The following is a 5456-nucleotide window of genomic DNA, read 5'->3' as shown; positions in this document are numbered from 1 at the left end:
TCATTTAAGAAATGCAAACTAAAACAACACTGAGATTCCATCTCATTCCAGAAAGAGTGGCTATCATCAAGAAATCAATCAATAACAAATGCTGATAAGGCTGTGGTGAAAAAGGAACCCTTCTCCACTGTTGTTTGGAGTGTAAATTAGTCCAACCAATATGGAAATCAATATTGAGATTCCTCAAAAAACTAAAACTAGAGGTCCCATTTGACCTAGCTATTCCCCTTCTTGGTATCTTCCCGAAAGAGTTAAAGGCATCATCACAGCAATATAAGCACATCCATGTTTACAACAGCACAATTTGTAATAGGTAAATCTTGGAAGCTGCCTATAAGTGCATCAGTGGATGTGCTGATGAATGGATAAAGAAAATACAATTTTTATATATAATGGAGTACCACTCTGCCGTAAGGAAGAATAAACTGGAGACAGTTTTAGGTAAATGGATGCACCTTGAGACCATAAATTTAAGTGAAATAAATCAGACATGCATCTAAATATCACATTGTTTCTCTTTTGTGAGAAACTGAAAGGGTAAATAAGAACAACAGTGGATGACAGATATTTGGAAGTAATAAGAAGATATTCAAATGGAAGGCTAGCAAGGGAGTTTACCCACCCTTGCACAGGAGGAGGGCAAGGAAGGGAGAAGGAAAAAATGGAAACAAAGCTTTTGTAAATAAAGAGGGGAAAAAATAAGGAGGGGAAAAAATAAGGAGGGGAAGAAGTGTTCAAGGGAGGGGGATGGGAAAAAGGGAAGAATTAAGTATCATGTACAGGGACAAATTCCCTATGATGAATGTGATGATTATGTATATCAAAGGTGTGTCAATACAATTAGTTGTTTTTTTTTTTTTAAAAGGAATATATGAGTGTACTTTCACAAATAAACCTCAATACAGACAATGAACAGCACAGGAGTTGTGTAGAACAAGATCACTCTGCTTGTACTCATAGGTAATAATCACCAAGACAAGTGTATGGGAATAGAAGAAAGCCAGGAAATTAAATGTTACAATACTGTCCTTTTATATATTTAGGATACTGTAAATAAATACCTGTATATATGTAAATGTGTATACATAGAAAGTAACAGACATCCAGAGTTAACCAGTATCTGAGGGACAGGTAAAATGGAAAATTTTCTCCACCATAAGTCCAGAAAATTTTCTCCATTATAAATCCCTTTAGCTGTCTTTTGAGTTTTATGTCATGCACACGACTTTTTTTTAATAATAGAGGCTTGCAATCTAACGGCTCTGTATCAAGTGCCCTCTCTCTCTCTCTCTCTTTCTCTGTCTCCCTCTGCAGTACTGGCTGGAGATTGAACCCAGGGATGCCCTACTACTGAGCTACATTCTCAACATTTTAATTTTTTAACTTTGAGATAGAGTTTGCTAAGTTATGCAAGGTTAAATTTGTGATTCCCCTGCCTCAGCCTTTTCAGTAACAGGAATTGCAGGTGTGCTTCAGTTCTATACAGGCTACTGAAACTTTCACCTCTATAATGAGATAACACCCTAAGTCGAAGAAATCTGCCATTTTTAAAAATCTTAAAAGTTATGTTTGCCTGTGGTAGAATTTTAGGCCTTATGATGTTATATGGAATACTTGGAAAAATGGCTTCCTAAATATTATAGCAGTTGTTTTTGCCACGTCACAACCCTTTCTCTTCTTCTTGCCACCATATTCAGATAGTCCTTTGCAGAAGTTCCTTTTCCCCCTAATTTTCAAGCCACACTGGGAGTTGATGTGGAACCGAGACTGCATCAGGCATTTTTCCCTCTGGTCGTAGTGGGGTACAAATTCGGAATTATGCATGATTGTTTTCAACATATTATCAACAGTGCAATGCTCACCTGCATCTCTTCTTACCCAGAGCCATACATACACTGTCACTGGTTAAGAGCAGATTTCTTCTCTTAATTGGTACCTCAATCACTGGGAGCAGATTTCTACTAACATTATAAATGCCATCCTCAATAAGCCATTCTTTTCTTCCATGAGGCCAGCTGCCTCCATGCACTCTACAGATCCTATGAACACCAGCACATTTCTTTACATCTTTAGCAAATTTTTCAGTATTTTAAAGGGCAAAGAATTTTCTTTCTAGGTAGGTTTACGACCGAACTCCCTGGCATCTTGGATCAGATTCACTTGTGATTTTGGAGGAAATGGAATCCCATATAAGGTAACTACCTCAGCAAAGGTCACTACAGTTCTTTTATTTATTTATTTATTTTAAAAATAAAAGGAGGAAAACATTAACAGACAAACAACCTTTCACAAAATAGCAAAAGAACAGTATAGACAATACAGAGTTACCAACAAAGTGGTAGGAAATTAACAATGCTTCTATTACATATTGATATCTTCAAAGTGGTTGCTCATGAAAACAGATAGAGACATGCAATACTGATCAATCAAGGACTCATTAACAGTTTCTTTCAGCAAAGAAATAGAAGACAGTAGATCAACTATGTTAAATATCCTGTATATACATATAGACAAAATTTCTCCTTCTTTACCTTCTCTTTTCCCACATCCCAGTTGCCCTTTACCCTTGAGCGTTTTCCTATCATTTCACAATGTCTATCATACCTCTGACTTTGTATTAACTCTTTCAGGTTTTACACTAGTGAGACAATGTGGTGCTTGCACTTGCAGGTCTGATTTATTTCACTTATGAGTATGGTCTCTAGTTGTGATCATTTACCTGTAAAGACCTCGAGTTTATCTTTCTTTATAGCTGAATAATATTACTTTATATAAAAGTGCCACAATTTTCTTATCCAATCCTCAGTGGATGGACTTTTGTGTTGCTTCCACAATTTAGAAATTACAAATTGTGCTGCTGTGAACATAGGTGCACATATATCCCTGTGATATGATATTTTTAGATCTTCTGGGAAAATACCAGAAGGGGAATAGCTGGGTTGAATGGGACCTCTACTCCTAGTTTTCTGAGGAATCTCCAAACTGATTTCCACGGTGGTTTCACCAGTCTGCATTCCCACCAGCAGTGCAGAAGGGTTCCTATCTCTCCACAACCTCGCCAGCGTTACGACAGTTCTTTAAAGCACAGAAAGGTGAGTCTCCTAGCATGGGGTAGAAGGCGCTATCTGTGTTGGCAGACAAGATCAGAGGGTTTAGTTTTGATGCAAGCAAGACATTTCAAATCCTTTCAAGACATTTCAAATTCTTTCAAATCTTTTCCAATTTTTAGAGTCTTATTCATTCCCAAGCAATGCATTTTCATATAAGAAATCTGGCACATCTTTGAATTTAACCTATGCTGTAATTCAACAAAGTGTGGGGTTAGACTCTGTAATTAATTTGTGGGGCTACATCAGACTAGCAGCCATAAGAAAGAAGATTCTTTGAAGGCTAAAATTCCTCTGGTTTTCTAAACACATTGAGTGGATAATTTAAAGCCCTAAATTTATCATTACTTCTTAAAATCACACAGTGCAGTTTGCAACAGCCAATTTATCCCTATTCAGCATGTCATACTATGTGAAGCCGTTTTTACTTGCTCTGTTTTCTGTAGGCAATGCATTCCAGATAAATACAAGTAACAATTTAACTACTTCACCACTAGCTATTAAAGATTTCTATTATCCCATAATTTAATAAATAGATTCTCACTTCTTTCCAACCTAAATAGATTAAATACCTAACCTTTACTGTCTTGAACATTGTTATCAATCTGCATTCAGTTACAGACAACAGCAAATATTGTGTCTTAACCAGAAGAGAATTTAAACCCAGGAATTTGGTCCTTATAAAGTCACTGGAATACATGGAGAACTTAAATCTAGCTTGACCTCTAGAATAATTGCAGAAAAGGTCTGTAATGCTAAAGAACTCTTCTGCAGTTGGAATTCTAATTCCTTTAAGGTTGTCAGCAAAATCAACAGAACTGAAATAGAATTTCTGCCTTATATCAGTTGCAAATTTTGTGGTTCTCATCTGACTACAGAGCCTAATCCATAATCCTGGCCTCAGAGGAGTCCAATATGCACAGCCTTTAGTTTTCCCACCTCTGCAGCTCACGAAGACACACAAAAGGGGCCAAATGCTTCCTAAAGTTTCAAAGCAAAATTCTAGCAAGCTTGAAACAAATGACCTCACTTGTTCTTGGATTTGTAATAAATGTGGTCTTGGAATGTTTCATATTTACAAAATGTTAATAAGCTAAACTTTGATTCCAAGATCAGCTTATATTGATTTTAGTTGCCATAGATGTAACTGAGAAATGTCTGCTTGAGTAGTTTTGTTTTCTGTGTACACTTCTTTTAATATGTACTGGGCTTTTTATTAACATCAGTGAACAAAGAAGGCACGTTACAGCCTAATTAGATACAGTGATTTTCCAAAATAATGAAGTTAAAATGACTTAATACCTGCAGGGGCAAAATATAGTGGATAAGAATCTTGACACATCCTTATATGGCTGCTGGCCCATTGCAGATGGACCAACATGATCCCAAATGTCAGAGGAGAGCTATATAACTATATTTGATGCTTAATGTCTAAGCAAAGAAAAGAAAAACTTCATACTTTTTAGTTATTTCTTTTAATGGTTTGAGTTTAATAAACAAAAAAGGGCCACATATGCTCAATATGGATTGAACATACATGTGTTCAATAGATTCAAAGAGGGGGAAAAATCTTAAAACTGTTACAATCACTTTGAGTGTGCAGTAAAACTTATACAAATTTATTTTTTCTCTGCATTTGAATATTTCCTAACACCTTGGAGATGAACCAACCCATTCACTGGTAAATTTTTAATAATTAAGTTCTGCCAGCCATGGTGGCACATGCCTATAAGCCCAGCACTTGGGAGGTTGAGGCAGCAGGATCACCATGAATTCAAGGCCAGCATGGGCTAAATAGTGAGTTCAAAGCCAGCCTGCTCTTCATAATGAGATCCTGTCTCAAAAAAATTTAACTTCTGCCCTTAGAATACCCTTTTATTTATTTATTTTATTTGCTTATATTTATATTCTATAATCTACAAATTAATTCCACACATTTTCTCTTTGGGGAGAAAAAGTGAAGGAAGTCCAATTTAACTCAAATTCAGTGAGAGAATAATGTTGAAACCTGAAGTGCACTGTGTCTCAGAACTCTGCCAGCTGTATCACTTGGCTAAACCATGATCCTCTGACCCTGTGGTACTTAAATCTGCCTCAGTTCCTCCAGCTGTGCAGTTTTCCTAGTGCAGGTATGTTAAGTAACTGTCACTCCATGTTCTTAACATTACTTGAATGTGGTCTTTGCAGTTATATACTCAAAAGAATGTAATTTATTAAGTGGTTTATTAACAAGAAAAGAAAATAGGGTAGGAAAAATACAGGGAAAAAAATTAGCCAGGAAGAAAGGGGAACCAACAGCAAAGATTACTGAAATTCAGCGTTCAACTTAAACCAAACATACCCTGTGTT

This window comes from Chinchilla lanigera, unplaced genomic scaffold, assembly GCF_000276665.1.
Source record: "Chinchilla lanigera isolate Chin_1 unplaced genomic scaffold, ChiLan1.0 scaffold00120, whole genome shotgun sequence".
NCBI lineage: Eukaryota > Metazoa > Chordata > Mammalia > Rodentia > Chinchillidae > Chinchilla > Chinchilla lanigera.
This window is presented reverse-complemented; position numbering follows the sequence as displayed.